The sequence below is a fragment of the Phasianus colchicus genome, chromosome 14 (genome assembly GCF_987193195.1).
Source record: "Phasianus colchicus chromosome 14, bPhaCol1.hap1.1, whole genome shotgun sequence".
In the NCBI taxonomy this organism is placed as follows: Eukaryota; Metazoa; Chordata; class Aves; order Galliformes; family Phasianidae; genus Phasianus; species Phasianus colchicus.
This window is the reverse complement of record NC_143449.1, coordinates 7,948,909-7,965,601: the sequence shown is the minus strand read 5'-3', so window position 1 is coordinate 7,965,601 and position 16,693 is coordinate 7,948,909. Positions and strand designations below refer to the sequence as shown.

General features: G+C 42.6%; 1 long non-coding RNA gene across 4 annotated transcripts; it reads left to right on the top strand.

The window, feature by feature from the left end:
• The first annotated feature begins 94 nt into the window (after positions 1-94).
• LOC116229747 (uncharacterized) lies at positions 95-16,004 on the top strand. 4 transcript variants are annotated; one of them, XR_016471010.1, is made up of 5 exons: positions 95-537; positions 650-748; positions 5,214-5,351; positions 10,250-12,018; positions 15,923-16,004. It is a non-coding gene; the product is annotated as an uncharacterized LOC116229747 (long non-coding RNA). The 4 variants fall into 4 exon arrangements; XR_016471011.1 differs by having other exon boundaries at positions 97-537; positions 11,949-12,018; XR_004167085.2 differs by lacking the exon at positions 10,250-12,018 and having other exon boundaries at positions 97-537.
• Positions 16,005-16,693: the final 689 nt, after the last annotated feature.

Below are 16,693 nucleotides of genomic sequence, written 5' to 3'. Positions count from 1 at the left end.
GGCCTCTGCGCACGCGCAGATGGCGCCTCCGGGGCGGGGCGGGGGACGCGCACCAACGAGAGGAGAGTGGAGCACCACCGAGGAGGGTAGAGAGGCCCAAGCGCCGTGCTGAGGGGAGGGGCGCCGCCATTTTGAAGAGGGGCAAAGGCGGCGGGGATGGGGCTGTTGGTATGGAGGTGAGGGGAGGTTGGGGCAACCTGTCTGCTCGCAGCCTCCTGCTACCGCAGGGCTCAGCACAGCCCACGAGCGATGTTGTTGGTGTGAAGGAGTGCTATGGTCTGCGTGTCTGCCAAGAGCCGTGGGGCCATTTCGTGTTACCTCACGGTTACCACCGGTACGAGCCGTAGTGGGTGAAGGTACCAGCAACGAGGCTGGAGATTGCCAGCGTTTCCCAGTTCTTAAGGAATAAAACGTCAGCAAGGCTGTTGTCAACGACATTCACCCTCTTTGCCTTGTTAGCAGAGGCTACACTGCCCCATTGTTGTGTGCTGAAGATGAGTCACGCTGCAGAAAAGCCAGATGTTCCTATTTGACAGTGTAAGCTTAAATTAAGCACTACACTTCCCCAGTTCTGTAAGCCTGCTTTTAGGTTAAATGTCACCATACTTCTGCTTTCACTAAAATTGTGTTCAACTTGTGTTACCTGTAGGGTCAGTGCATCTCCCTTGTGGCAGGTTGGTGGAGGAGCAGGATCAGGAATCAATAAGGTGCAGAAGGAAAAAAACCATGACTGAAAAGATAGAGAGAGGTAGGAGAGAGAAAACCACAAGCTTGATTTTGAACCCAAGGGGGCTGGGGTGCCAGGCTTAAGGAAAAGGAAAGGATAAAGCTTTGCAAAGGATGTAAGGGATTCCCACAGAAGCTGGAAAAGATCCCATGTTACTGTCTCAGAAGTATCTATTGAAAATGACGTTAGAAAAAGTAAAGTTCCTTGGAAATCATCTTCACAGAATCACAGAATCACTAAGGTTGGAAAAGACCTACAAGATCATCCAGTCCAACCATCCACCCATCACCAATGGTTCTCACTAAACCATGTCCCTCAACACAATGTCCAAATGTTCCTTGAACACCTCCAGGGTCGGTGACTCCACCACCTCCCTGGGCAGCCCATTCCAGTGCCTGACCACTCTTTCAGAGAAGTAGAATTTTCTAATGTCCAGCCTAAATCTCCCCTGGCGCAGCTTGAAGCCATTCCCTCTAGTTCTATTACCAGTTACATGAGAGAAGAGGCTGACCCCTAGCTCACTACAACCTCCCTTCAGGTAGTTATAGAGGCTCCTCTGAGCCTCCTCTTCTCCAGACTGAAAAATCCCAGCTCCTTCAGTTGCTCCTCATAAGGCCTCTGCTCCAGACCCCTCACCAACTTTGCTGCCCTTCTTTGAACCCACTCCAGGGCCTCAGTGTCTTTCTTGCAGTGAGGGGCCCAAAACTGGACACAGTACTCGAGGTGCGGCCTCACCAGAGCTGAGTACTGGGGGACAATCACTGCCCTGTTCCTGCTGGCAACACCATTCCTGATGCAAGCCAGGATGCCATTGGCCTTCTTGGCCACCTGGGCACACTGCTGGCTCACGTTCAGCTGAGCATCAATCAATACTCCCAGGTCCGTTTCCTCTATGCAGTGTTACAGCCACTCTGCCCCAAGCCTGTAGTGTTGCTGGGGTTGTTGTGGTCAAAGTGCAGGACCTGGCATTTGGTCTTGTTGAACATCTTTGTTTTCTTCCCTTGGAATATAGCAATTCCAAAGCAGCTATAGTGCTTGAGCAGGAGAGAATGGAGTGGTCAGTTGCAGGTTTTTTTCGTATCAGTTTTACTTGCTACAGGATGAGACCACGAAAGGAAATTGATTGGAAACTTGGTAGAACTAAGGCCATGATGTCAAAACTATTACTAAAGGAACAATCCCAGTTCCATCTGGATTAGATGTACATCCCCAACTATATTTTTTTGTTGAATTAGAGCATAAAATGTGGAAGCTTATTCCAGCTGCAGGTGGAGGGATCATATCTGATACAGCTGACACGATGGACTGGTGATGCCTACTTCAGCATAAAACTTGCTTATAGAAGGTTAACTTGTTATGTTTTATTTAAAGCAAATGGGAGCTGAGAGACTAAGTTTAAATCACTTTGGTACTTTGCAGTATTGCTGCCATGTGGATTGTGCAATATCGTAGGATTTACTGCAGGGTCAAACATTAATCACATTAATCGATGTGAGTAAAATTAGAAAAAAAAAAAAGTAGAAAAAAGGGGAGGAATAAGAATGAATTCAATGTAAAAAACCAATTCTACACTTTCTAATGTGCTGAAATGTTGGTCATTGGGAGAACTACACCATGATCTTACTATAGGTTTGGGATTTTTTTCCCAATACTGCAAAGTTCTCAATACAAATATATTTTCCCCTACAATCTTTACACTACACTGATCTTTCTACACATGATGAATAGATCTTTTCACGTAGATAGACTCCAGGGTTTGTAGAAAATATTGTCTGAAGAGAGAAATATCCCATGGTTCGGTATGTAAGCTTTCTTTGTTTGGCAGCCATCTAGGCAAAAATCATTCTGATGTAAAACATCAGTAATTCAGGGAGCAGATGATCAGTGCACAATTGATCCATTTTTATCACGGAAAGCTTTGTGCTGTCAATTGATAAGCCACTGAGTGTCAGCTTTGGCAATCGGTAAATCAGCAGGACATCCATCAGAGTACTCCAATGATGGACCTTAAAGAACTGAAGAAGCAGGCAGTGATGGGACTATGACAGTGACTTATACATGAACATGAACCTAGTATTTGCTCCCTAACTTTTCTGAATATGAGACGATGTCAGAGCAGGATAAAAGTGGTTTTGTTATACACTGGTACCTAAGCAGCAAAATGTTAGAATTATTCAACAAATGGGAAGTGGATCATATTCTTCCATTTGAAACAAGATATAAAATAATGCTCCTGGAGCAGTCTCAGAGTATTTTATAATGGTATTTTATGGCATTTGTTTATGACAAACAAATTGTGTTTGTCTTTTTCTTTTCCCCTCAGTAATATACTTTGAGTAACCAGCTGACAGTGTAGAACATTATCAAATGGACAGCACCAGAGGAATGAAAAATACTATACTTTATTTCCATGAGTGAGTTCCTACTCTTATGGCAGTTTGCTGGGAGATGAACATCCAGTGATGTGCAGAGATGGCAGCTGAGTTCTGCTGATCCATGGTTCATTTCAGCGGTAAAATCTTGTAGCAGAGGACTGGGGCAGATGACTGGGGACAAGCTCCTTCACACCCTCTGCAGTAAGACTGAGTGGAGATGATACACAACTACCCTCACAGGGTCCATCAGATGCAGAATGAGCTCTGATTTTTCAAAACCACTTAGTGGATTTCAGCGCCCAGTTGACATTAATAACAATTAATGGCCTGTGCATGCATATCTCCTTGTCAGCTTCAAAAAAAAATAAGATCAGGGTAGCACTGTATTTCAAACACATTGTAAGGGAAAATATATTTGCATTGAGAACTTTGCAGCAATAAGGAAAAAATCCCAAACCTATAGCAAAATCTTGGTGTAATTCATCCTTAAGTGTTTTCAGTTTGGTAATGTATGTACAGCAAAGGAGAATTACAGCACTTTTCCATGGTAAGTTTAATGTCGTTTCCTTCAATGAGGGTAAATAAATTTGTTTTAAATCCCCTAAGGTCTTAAAAACTGGTTATTTGGTATGCAGTGATAGATGAGGAAAAATGCTTGCTTTTTTTTTTTGCTTTTTTTTTTTTCCTCTAGAAACGTATTAAAATAATTTATTCACAATATAGATAAGTAATAATCCAAATGCAGTGAGGTGAAAAAAATCAAAATCTCTTGGGAGCTTCTAAACCTGAAGCAAAAAAGAAAAAGAAAAAAAAAAAACCAAAAAAACCCTCAAATCCTTCTATATTCCAAGTGTTAGCAATGCCAGGTACTGAGCAGGCAAATGAATCCAATTTACACTAATATACCAGCCCAAAATAAACCTGAAAGGAAATCTAAGGTTATAACAATTCCTAACACTTTGCTATTTTCTACCTCAGTACTGCCTACATTCCTTTACGATGCTGGTTACAGGCTGCCTTTGTTAGGCAAGCAGAGGAAAGTTCTGTGTTTATGTCTTGCACAACAAAATATTTCCATTCAAACAATACCTCAAGCTGGTCACTTTTTAATCAGCATCAAAGAGATTTAAAGTGCCAGAGGAGGAGAATTTTGCACTTTAAACAGGCATTTTCAGTAATTTGCTAGACTTAAATAAATTCTGATTGGAGATCTTTTTATTAGACAATGCTGCTCTCTCAAGAGAGGTTATGTATTCATGTGGGTACCATCCCTCCATGTGCTACCTTCTTAATTCTCTGCCTGTCTATGTATCAGGCAGAAAAGGACGAGCCTGTCTGCATAAGACATGGTGGGGGTATTACTTCTTGCAATAAAGCAGGGACCTGTGGGGGAAAGTATGACTTTTATCTGAACAAAGGAGGTATATTCTTGTCATACTGATAGCAATTCCAAGCAAAATAACACAGGGCTGTTAAAAAGCCTCACTGATATACCATTTCAAAAGATACTGCAACGTTAGGAAAACTAGGCTTTGTCAATTTAACTAAATATCATGATTTTCAAGTAGTACTGCTGATATAATAAACCTGCAGTTGGTAAGACAGCTGATCTTGTCTTTCACAATATTTTGACTGAGAAAGAGGAACAATGTAAGTCATATGACAAGTATTAATTGGACTGAAAACTAACCGACAGGTCTCAGAGTGCAATTGTAAGCAGACTCATCACTGAGCACAGCACAGTTTCCTTGCTATCAGTTCTTGACCCTGTACCACTTAATATGTGATCAGTGACCTAAAAGAAAGCACAAAATCATTACTGGTGGTTTGCAGGCAAGCCAAAGTTTGGGGCAGGTCACTGATACAAAACCTCATCTGGATCACTTAATGAGCTAAGCCTAAGCACACAACATGTTTTTAAATGCCACCAGATGTAAAGTCATCTGCCTAAGAATAAAATGGCAGCTGGACTGCGGGACAGGAGACAAAGTCCTAGAAAACGGGGATTCCCAAGAGGAATAATCAGCTGTGATAAGAGTTTCTAACGCTTCCCTGGAAGCCAAAAGCAAGGACACAAAGGAAGATGACACAGGTTTGTACCTCTGTTGTAGGCATGGCTGTGAGTGCTGCTGGGATCCCACAGTCCTTTTGTGGAAAGGAACAAAGGAACAGAGGAAGAGTTCCAAGGGGCTGGGCAGCACACCTGTGTAAGAAACACCCAAGAAGCACAGTTCATTAAGAAAGAAAAGGTTAGTGGACACTTCACATGCAGCCTCAATGAGTGTGCATGAGAAATTTAACATAAAGACTTCTTTATCTGGCTTTATCTGTCTGGGTATCAACACTCCATTGCTAGAAAACTTTTAGCATTGGCGTAAGTTGTCCACTGAAATAGCTCACCAGCAATTTGCCTGCTATGGCAGTGTCCATCATTTGAATATATTTAACAATATGTGTGCACTCTCAGGTGCATGAAAGGGCCATTCCCAATTCTCTCACCTTCATTTTTAGATGTAGGCAGTGGTCATCGCTGACTACAGCTTTTCAGCACTTTGTCTCACCTTGTCAGGATGAGTCATATCTGCTCTGAGCAAGGTGTGGGACAATCAACATTTGCAAAAAACAAAAAAACAAAGAGCTACCAGAACAGCTTTATTGCTGTGCCTTCTGCTCTAACTCCGTGCTATAAGAATGGTATCAGCTGCTAAGAAACACAAGCATGTTATGATGCAAGGGTACCTCCAAATAACAACAGCTTATTGCTGCCCCTTGGCATTTTGAAAGTGCTGGGTGCCTGCTGGCTTTTAACTGTTTCTCCAGGGAATAAGGGCTCTGGGCAGGTTTTATTTTTTATTATTTGTGTTGATAAGTTAGAATGGAAGGTTTTTAAAGTGCTTTTTTTTTTTTTTCTTTTTCCCCAATATTTTACTTATTGTCCCTAGGAGAAAAATGGGAAGAATAAAAAAGGGGAAACACAGGACAGGGCTGGGGGGGAAGAGAAATCTTTCACAGACATTTTCCTATTCAGTGTTGATGGCCCCCTCTTATTTACATTAAACCCACTGTTCTGGTGGTCCCCCACCAATCCTTACATTTGGATGGCATTTCTGACATCTCATGTGTCTCCTGAGTGTAAGTGGGTGCCTCTCGGTACTGCCATCTGGTTAATCACACGAGTAGCAGGGGGTCCCACAAAGAGCTGATGCCTCTTCTTTTTTGCAGCTGTTTCAACAGCAAATGATAATTCTTCTCTCAATGTTTTGCTCTTTCTGAGAATTTAAAAATAACTTGCCTAATGAAGCAGTGCTGAGCAGCTCATGTGTCCAGACAGATAGGAGTGAAATGCTTTGGTTTAAAATGCAAAGTCGTCTGTGGCGGCAGTGCCTTTGAACAAGTTCCCCAAGGCCATTTTACAAATAATCCCAAGACCAGCTGAAATTAATGCAGAAAGAAATTCAGAGAATTGCAGGAGAATCATGTTGGAGGGCCTGGGACTGGGGAAGACAGTCCTGGATGAGCAGTTATCAGGCCCATCCTCCGACACCCCATTAGCAGAGCTGCTTAATTACTCTGTTGTGGACAGAGTTTCAAGTAAGTGTTCTGTAGCAGGGACATCAGGAACATGAAAGAAAAGTGTTACTTGTTCTGAACATTTCAAGAAAATCAGTTTATCTGTCCTGCTGATCCCCGGTTAGAGCAAGGAGAAGCCGGAGGCTGCAAGCTCAGGCATCTCAGGAGAGCCCCATATGTAGGAAAAAACAACCTGGAGATGCAGTGCTCCACTGCAACAGGACACGTCTGTTTGGCCAGGAAGGCAGCATTGAGCATGTCCGTTCAACACGACAGGGCATGTGAGAGCTGTGAAGAAAGAACAACTGTGTATTTCCAGAAGTAGCTGTAGAGGTGACTAGAAAAATTAGCTGGGCATGATATCTTGATGATCTTAAAGGTTTCTTGCAACACAAGCCATTATGAGATTCTACGATATGCTGGGAGGCAACATAATGCTATGAAGAGACAGGCACAAGTTCTGGGAGGCACTTGGTTTCTTAGCCTGTGCCAAGAGTGGAGACAGAAACCCCTCCCCTGCCCATTTCTTTTAGCTGCTTGGATTGATTTTCAACATATTGTTTTCTTGTTCTTCAGAATCAAATCATTTAAGTGCGAGTCCTTGTGGTTTCAGGCTTACTTCTGTGGGTGCCATAATGCTTATTAGAGAGCATATGTTATTCTTTCTAGTATATCAAGGATATAATCCTTTTTCTTTTTTCTTTTTTTTTTTTTTTCCCCAGCTAGTTGAATGATTATTACATTCTTCAAACCAATTCTCATTTTTCTTTAATTGCTTCTGATGCCCTTGGCCCTGTGAAACGACAGGGTCTGTTGTGCAGTGAATTACGAGAGCAGATCATTGATTCTAGAGGCTGGTGGTCTTATCTGGGCCAGAGAGGATTTGGGAAGCAACCGCCTAACAAATTTTCCAGGCAGAAACTCATCCTGCTGCCTATGAGAGCCTACAAGTTCTATATTATGAGCAGCATGCCTGCATGTTTTTATTGAGTTTTCTTTAGGAAATGCCAGCTCTAGAGTGCAATTTGTCATTCCATTGAATCGTGTGTCAAATATTCTGTGGTATAAAAGATTAACTAAAGCCAAAACAGAAGGATTGTGTGTTTCTTCGACTTTGTGCTCGTAAAAATAACACAAAGCAAAGGGAGTCGAGGGACTTCTGTCACTGAGATGCAGCTGCTCAAAGATGGAGAGTTTTCTCCCTCTGTACAGAGTAATGAATCACCATCACCTCAGCCTGGACCTCTGATGACACTGTTCATAGCTATTGCCCAGGCACTGAGTGTCACAACAACTTCATGTGCAAATTCTTTATGCACGAGCACACACATCTGTGCAAGGTTGAGGCTTCTCTCTGCAGGCTTACAAATTATACTGCAGCTCCTTAGGACAAATGGAGGTCCAGCTCACAGGGAGATTTTCCATTAGCAGCTGCAACTGACCTTTCGTCTCCTCAGGAGGGAGAAATCCCAGAAGCTGTGTCTGCACTGTGGCCTCCAACAGCTGCTGATCACCACTGCTGATCCTTGCCCCCGGCAGCCGACTCAACATACCACTGCTGTAGCAGTTGCCTACCATCAAAACGTACCCCTTATCTCTCAGCCTGCAGTTTGTGCTCTTTCTCTTTATTGTCCTCATGTAATCATCAGACATTTCTGGGTTTCATCATGATAAATACCAGACTGTTGAATCTCTAGGGCTGCCAAGAAATGCATTTCAGCATAGCAGAAATAGAGCTGCTTTTTTTTTTTTTTTTTTTTTTTTTTTTAAAATCGCTTCCTTTAGTTTAACATTTATTCCTGGTATTGTCGTCCCTAAAAGGATAAATAGGGCTGCATCTTGCTAGCAAGTTACTCCAAATACATTAGATGAAAGAATAAATAACATGATGTACCAAAGGTTATGAAGACTAACTATATTACATAGAGATAATCATGTAAAGGGTATAATAATGTGCTATTATCATACGGGTGCACTGCAGATTTAAATTAGATTGACTCATCTGTTGGTTTTGCACCTTACACTGCTCAGAATTGGCAGATATTTTCCTCTGTACCATCAGTGCACTGAAATAGGAGCATGTCAATCACAGCCCTGCATGCTGCATGGTAAAGGCTTTATGATCACACTACACTGCACGATGTAAGGCATGAGAGATCCTGGTCATCACCACTTCGGTAAAACATCTGAAGATGTCTTTTCTATCTCCAACTCTCTAAATGCATGGGCTTCTCTTTTCCGTCTTCTCAAAGAATAGGAGATGTGCAGCATGCAAGAAGATAAGAAATACATGGCACGTGATAGACAGGTTGGTAAGTCAGGCATTACTCAAGTTATTTGCTCTAGATCATCATCTGAAGGAGCATTCAGCGATGCTGAGTGACTCTCTGAAGTGGGAATGCTTTGATAGACAAAACCAACTCCCACAGACAATTGCTGTTTGCCGCTGCAACAACTTGCACTGCAATTTCAGACAGGACACAGTGCTCAGTCAAGCTCAGTTTCCTCTTTTCCTCAATTCCAGTCCCCACTTTGCCAGCCTACAGTCAGCGTTCCCAAGCCATTTCTGCCACACAACCTAGCTATAACAATTCTTGTGCTCCAGAGAACATGTTCCTCAGATACTTTTCACTGTTGTCTGCAGCTGCATTTATAGCCACCCACTCAATTGTTATTTCCACTGAAAGGCTAGAAGCCTAATCTTGCATAATCATGCAGTCTAGAAGATCTCTAAGTGAATTTTAATGGTAAAGGGAAAAAACAGTGCAGGTATATAAAGGAATTAGAAATAGCTCTTTCATGTGGGGAAAAAAAAAAGTAAAAAAAAAAAAAAAAGTGATGCATAATGCAGCAGAAACTCACCTATGCTTGTCTCTCTGTAGCACAGAGGCCATGCCTGGGATCAGACCATGCTGTCCTTTGGTTGGTGGGGGAGCCTTGGGATGGCTCACCCCAGGAAAGGCTCCTGAGCCCTTCTGGCTCTGGTGGCCCTTCCCTCTCCAGGTGTCAAATTGCTCCCCTTTATACATGTTAAGACACCTCAATATATGAACTTGAAAAGGAAAATGCAGTCAACCTCACACAGTTTATGGTATATCTTAATACCAGAGACAGAAAGACTTTGATTTTAGCACACCATTTCTTCCTCTGAGTTCCATTCATGCACATTGCAGTAAAGCAAGTAACAATAGTAAAGCAACAGTAAAGCAAAGGACAATCTAAGACCTGGATTCAGTTTTCTCATGAAAACCTGCACTTCCCTTCAAGAATCCCTATAACCCAGAAGAGCAGGAAATGATCCTCTTTCCTGCCAGTATGTATGAAATAAGTTATTATCCAGAATCCAATCTCCTGTTCTTGAGCCATTTCCAGAGGCCATGTTCAGCCACAACACCGAACACCTTTGCAGCTAGTGACAGTTCCTGTGCTGACCAAACTGCCCTGCTATCCCATCCCAGCTATGGAGCCAAGACCATCCCGAGATTGTTTCTGTGAGGCTGTATTGAATGTTGTGGCACCTTTGATCTCCATCTCGAGTACCTTCCCAGAGCAGACCTATCCTTTCATTCCTCCACAGGCAGAAGCTGTGGGTAACATACATCTCAACTCGTTTGACTTCTGCCAGCAAAAAGACAGAGGCATTGCTATAGGGAGATTCCATGTGGCATGAAACCTGTCTGTATCCTTAAATGTAGGGATGGAGACACTCTTGAGCAGAGCTGGAGGGGTAAAACATCAATGTGTGGTAGAAAGCAGTGGGTTCGATGTGACCCCAATTTTCAGCTGTTGTCCCAGGACTTGGGATGATGATTCCTGACCAACGCTCATGGAGAAAGGTGGGAAGAAGGGATTGAGGTTGTTCAGGAGTAGCACAGGGAGCATGAAATGAAAGGGTAGCAGAGAATGGCAGACAAGAAATGTTTGCCTTGATAATGGGGAACAGAGGCTGTGGGAAGGCATGCTGGGGAGGAGGAAGAGCACAGATGTTCCTTTCTTTTGGAAGGAACCAGAAAGATGCTGTGCAGAGACGGAAGCACAGAAGGAGGGGAGTGTTTGAGATACAGTTTTTTAGGTGGCAAGAGATAAAAATGAAGGGGGGTATTCAATGAAATGAGAAAAATAAGGATTTTGCAGATTGGCAGATAATGAAACCAAAAGAGAAGAGGAATAAGCTGGCCTCCCCAGTTACTTCCTCACACCTAGGACACAGGCAACATAGGGATGTAATGACTCTTATGGTCTGAGAGACATGGTGCAGAATGCCACCAAACACTGCTAGAATACTTTTCTTGCATTGTGAGGATTTAGACATTTTCCCTTTTTTCAATTTCCTCCAAACATTCTGAGTCTCATTTCCTTCTCTCACATCTGCAAGAGTTTACATCTTCCAAAACCTCATAGACAGCTACCACATCTTCCCTTGCATCATTTACTATGTAACTTCAGCAAGGAACAGTAAAATGACAAAAACCCAAAGAAGCAGAAAAGCAAAGAAACAACATAGACGTTTCACTGCATTTGGCAGTAAATCAGTGACTCCTGTAGTTCAGACTGGTATCACTGTTGTGCATTTAAATTACATGCACTTTCCAGGCATGCAATAAAATAAATGTCACAGCAGATAACTCAGACCTATGTGTATTCGGAGCTTTAGAGCATCCCAAACCATCAGCAGTGCAGGAAAGCAGAAGTGAAGTTTCAGCCCCACAGCAAGGTGGTCCCAGTGCTGGTGGGAACAAACTGTTCTATAGCACCAATGCTCCTGCAGAAGTGGAAGACCAGCTGCTTGCTGGTGTCAAACCTGTTGGAGCTCTGTGTCTCTGGAATCCCCTCTTTCCCCAATTAGGAGAAATTTATCAGGGAATTCAAAAGCTATGGAAGTGACCCCAAAGGCAGGCTGATGATGCAAATTGCTGAAGCTCTCTTTCCTTAGGAAATCAGCTTAAAACACTAATGACTGGAGAAACTGCTTCACAGCCCATTATTTGGTGGCCATTTACATTTCAAGGTCTCTATCTCCAGTGAGAGAGCATGTGTGAATCCTTCCTTTCTCATAATTAAAGCTTATGAGCTGGAGACTCATTTTTAAAGTGCCTTGTTCTATTGATCTGTAATGCCACTTTAGAGGTGAAAACTAATTATATTAGATTTTAATCAACTCAGATTTGGTCATGGATAATGCTTTCAGCTGGAGGAATCGAGTTAACTGTCTCTTGCATTTTCCTATTTACATTTTAACTGCACTGTGCAAGAATAATGTAGCATTTTCATTCCAGAGGAATTAGTCACTTTCTGTATGTAGAAATCTTCAGCATGGAGCAGTCTCACACATATTCAGCCAAACAGGTAAGCACATACTGAAGTCTACAATTAAAATCCTTAATTAAATCCCTAAATTAAGCACATACTTAAATGCTCTGCTAAAGAGTGATATAATCTCTAACATGCTTAAGATAAAGTGCATGTTTAAGTGTTTTATTGATCCAGTGCAACACAAAGTATGTTTGTGAAGTAATACTGCTATAGGTGTAACCCCCCACTGAAACACCTGCAACTTGTCTGTGAAAGCCTGCGTGCCCTTATCAACACCAACTCCACGTGGCTTGTGCTGGCTGTTCCCACCTGCAATTTGAGACCTGTAAAAGCCTATGTGGCTGTGGCTGGGTTGGAGGAAGTTTGGGGTCTGGCAGGTGGTCCCTGCAGAGCCAGAACCTGTCTTGGCATGGCTGCCAGCATCCCTCCTCACCTCCAGGAGGCTGACATGAAGCAAATCTTATCTCCTGTAATTGCTACAGCACATGTGATTTCTGTCAGATCCCAGTGCTGCTCTGTGTGCAAAGGGCAGCATATTCCCACTTCTCACTTTACCAATGCAGCATGCTGGTAAACACATGAATTGTTTTTTTATCATGTGTTCATGGTATAAGCATTAGGTTTTGGAGGCGGGACTGCAGGAAACAAGCTGCAAAAGCCTGTTTGGGTACAGCTGTGTGTGAAACTGGCCTTTAAAAATGTGCTTTACCCCTCAGCTGCTCAATGGGTTTACAACATCATTCATTCTGTTTACACTGCAACTAGTTTGGTAGATCTCCCCTGCAATCTCTATAATACAGTCCATGAAAACATAGCAAAGGAACTACTGAAACAACATACTGACTTTGAGGAGCAGCCTAAACATTATCAGGTTCAGCTTCAAACATCAATGGGAGGCAGTGAGGTTCCCACAGGTGCTGCCCTATGTATGCAGGAGGAACCGCAGCTGTAGGAAAGGCCAAGAAATTGGATGTTTCCTAACAAATACAATTCCATTGGGACTTAGGGGTCAGAAGCTGAAAGAACTTTAGGACTGGGGCTGGAGGAAGCAGTAGGGAAGTCAGAGCAATGTTTTTAATTCCAATGAGCAGTTCCATTTGGCTGTGCAGCATTTTGTGGATGTTTGTTGTGCTTGGCAGCACCTCAGCACATCCCATCCTGTGACTTCCCCTTGTGGTGTGGCCCCCCCATGCCCACAGTGAGAGCCCAAGTCCAGCAGCCACACTGGCGCTGTTGGCCATAAATCACAGCAAATCTAAAACTCTCAGTCACCTTGACCTGATGCTGCTCAGGATTTGGAAAGCATTTGCATTCTCTCTCTTGCACCCTGATGTCATTAACAATGCCAGGCACGTTGCTGCATGCACAATCTCCTGATTTTTGTGCAGGATTTGCACTTGTGCTGAAACCATCTCCAGAGTGGTAGCACTTGTCTCTCTCAGGCCAGTAGCCCTACCACCTTGCACATATCAGAGGACAGAGACCAGCCAACAGTTCCAACTCATCACTCTGCATCTGACATACCAGCATTGGCACCACACAACGTGGGAAACATCAAAATCTTGTGCAATCACTTTGGGCTGCGCTTCAGAGGCAGTGCTTGTCTGCGGCTGTCCATGAATCCAGGCAGCTGTCTGTTCATAGAGGTGCCAGATCTGACTTCTGAAGGTAGCTTCTCATTCCCTCGTTGACAGACCCAGGAACCCGGTGAGTGCTCACTGCCCATGGCACCATACCCAGCTTTCTTCCAGCAGAAAGAGACACCTCACCTCATCATTCCCATCAACGTGAAGTGCTAATGAAAGGAATGGCAATTTAAAAAAATATTTTCCAAGAGACAAAGAAGACCAACCAGCCTGCGCTGCAGGGAACCTCTGTGCCCTGGGCAGACCTGCCCCAGGAGGCAGATCCCTACTACTTCCAGCTCCTGCCCAAGTTTCCATTTTCAATGCAGAAAGCCTCAGGTGGAGAAGTAAAAGCCATCCGAGCACTTTTTCCCATTTCTTCCAATCCTCTGTTGCACCCCTGTTTCCAATGTGATTTATAGTAATTAATGTGAGCCCAATTAAACCAAAGGGCTGAAACCACGAGTGCATGTGCGAGTGGCAGTAGGACAGTTAGTGATTTATTTCTGAGGGCAGCAATTTGTTTAAAGAAACAATTTCTAATATTCAATAAATGGCAGTTTTAATTTCTTCTTCATACATGATCTTAAAATGAGATTTTAATTTTTTTTATTTATTCCATAAACAATATAACAAAACTCAGCAAGTTAACAATATGACATTTTCACCATACAGAGTCAGTCACAAATATTTAAAACCTTTGCAACAAGAACAACAAAACCAAAAATATTACAAGAATAATTTACAAGAGGATCTATAAAACAGCAAAGCGCTCACAAATTTTCCAGTTTCCTTTACACAATATCACTACACTCTTTCACAACATTTCTTTTTATTACAAAATTTCCAACAAAAGTTTAATTTTTCTTTGTATTTTGGTTTTTAAAACCAGAAACTTTTAAGTATACATCCTTTTATTAACACCCGAAGGTGCAAAAAAAGGGAAACCTCACACATACAAACACTTCACAGCACTTTTCTAAGAAAAATATACACTTACAAAATATTTTACAAATTGGCACACTTAAAAATATACAAGATTTTGTAGGCGTCTTAGAGTGATCCTTAAGAATTATACTTCAATTGACTCTACAGAATATTTATAAAGCTTATTCTAAAAGAAAAAAGGCAAATAATTTCCAAACATGTTAAAATTGCAGTGTAAAATGTTAAACAGAAATGGATATGTTACATTCATAAAAAGGGCCATTTCATATTTCTTAAATGCTCAAGGGGGATAAAAGTTTTCTTTAGCACCATAAAACAGTAGCAACTTACTCGCGAGGTGCCTCTAGTTCTATGGAAGTTAACTCAAGGAGCAGTACATTCAAATCTCTGTAGGCAGCAGTCAGAACAGCCGCAGCCGGCGCTGTGGGATGTGAAACAGAGCATCTCCTTCAATTCCTACCCTGCTTCCCACGGGGAGTAAAAGACAAAAGGAGTTTAACCAGAATCCTTTTTTTTTTTTTTTTTTTTCCTTTTTCTATTTTATTTTAAAGTCTTCCCTTTGTGCTTTTGAAACATACTTTTTTTTTTTTTTTTCTTTTTTTCCTATCTATCGAAGGGCAACGGTGAATACAAACTTTATTTCTTGTTTCCTTTTGCACCAAGTGTTCAAAGGCTCAGTAAACGTGTCTGGCAACCCAAGTATCCTGTGGGATGGAGGACATCCTCCTTTTCTAGATCTGAATTCCCTTAGATGGCTCTTACTCCACTGTCATTAGTGTCACTTGTTTACCTGAGAAACAGATTTGAAAAGCCTTGCTTCTACCACAGACATTGTACTTTGTTTACTCTATATATTCTTTTTTGCATTATTTTACACGCTGAAGAGATAAAGAGGCACATTCTCAAATAGATGTCAGCGCCTTGAACCATGCAGCTGCCACCGGACTCTGGGAGCTGCACAGGCAAACTCCAACACACTCAGTTGAGAAAGTAAGACCAAGGGCCTGATCCTGCACCGACTGAAGTCCATACACCTGATCCTTTTCTCACTTACACTGATTTCAATGGAGTTTTCTCTTGGCTCACGCCAGAGCAGACTGTGGTCCAGGAAAGCACTCGGGTGAGCGGTGGCCGTTTGCTGCAGGTGCTTCTTGCCCAAGTGCTTTGCTAGACTGGGACCTCACAGAAGGAATAACATGGTCCAACAGGCATGGGATTAAAACTCTTAGAATGTCTTGATTTTGGTTCCTGGCTCATTTGAGCTGTAATGCCAAAAACATAACAGTGATCTTGATTTTTTTAAAAAACCAGCTGCACGGCAACTGCTGCACAAGTGACTGAACTTGGCTTTCCTCTCCATGCAGGGCTGGGCTCAGCAGGCAGAACCGTGTGGCATGGCTCACCTCCCTCCATCAGATACCTTGCTAAACCTGGTCTGTAATTCACAACTCTCCATTTTTCAAGAAAACCTCTTATGCTTAGAAATTAAAAACAAAAAGCGAGATGTAAACCTGCTTTTTTTGTTGTTTTTTGTTTTAATGATTACTTGAATCCCCATCGTAGATATTTTTATATTCACAAAACCTCTATATGCAAGTACCTCCAGCAAAACTGTGGCTATCAAGGGTGAGCTGGCTGCTGTCAGCTTGCTGTAGGGTTTCTCGTGGAAGGACATTGTCCTTGCTACATATTCCCCAAAGGAGAGTGGCTGCTTTCTCTGTCCTGTGGGAGACACACGCTCTACTGAGGATTGTGTTAAACTTGGTCTCAGCCCACTTTTACAGTCATTTTTTGTAAGCAGCCACTTTCTTTCTAATTTTGCTGCTGACTATTGTTTGCCCAGCTGCCGTGGTCCAGCACGGCACAGTTCAAGAGTAAAGCATTACACATCAGGGTTCCTTCACACGATGCCTCTACAGCAGGAGTGGAACAAGATCAAGTACAATAGACATCCTAAGGGATGATGCAGAATGAACACCTTTGTGTAGCTTGAATTAATCACCCTGAACAGCCAGGAGCCTGACAAAAGATGGCTGGAAGTGCATGGGGGTCAGACAAGTTTTGGATGAGAAAGCCGAACTGAATGAGCCTGAGGGGTGCATGGAAAAAGGGTGGAGGAAAGATGGGACAAATAT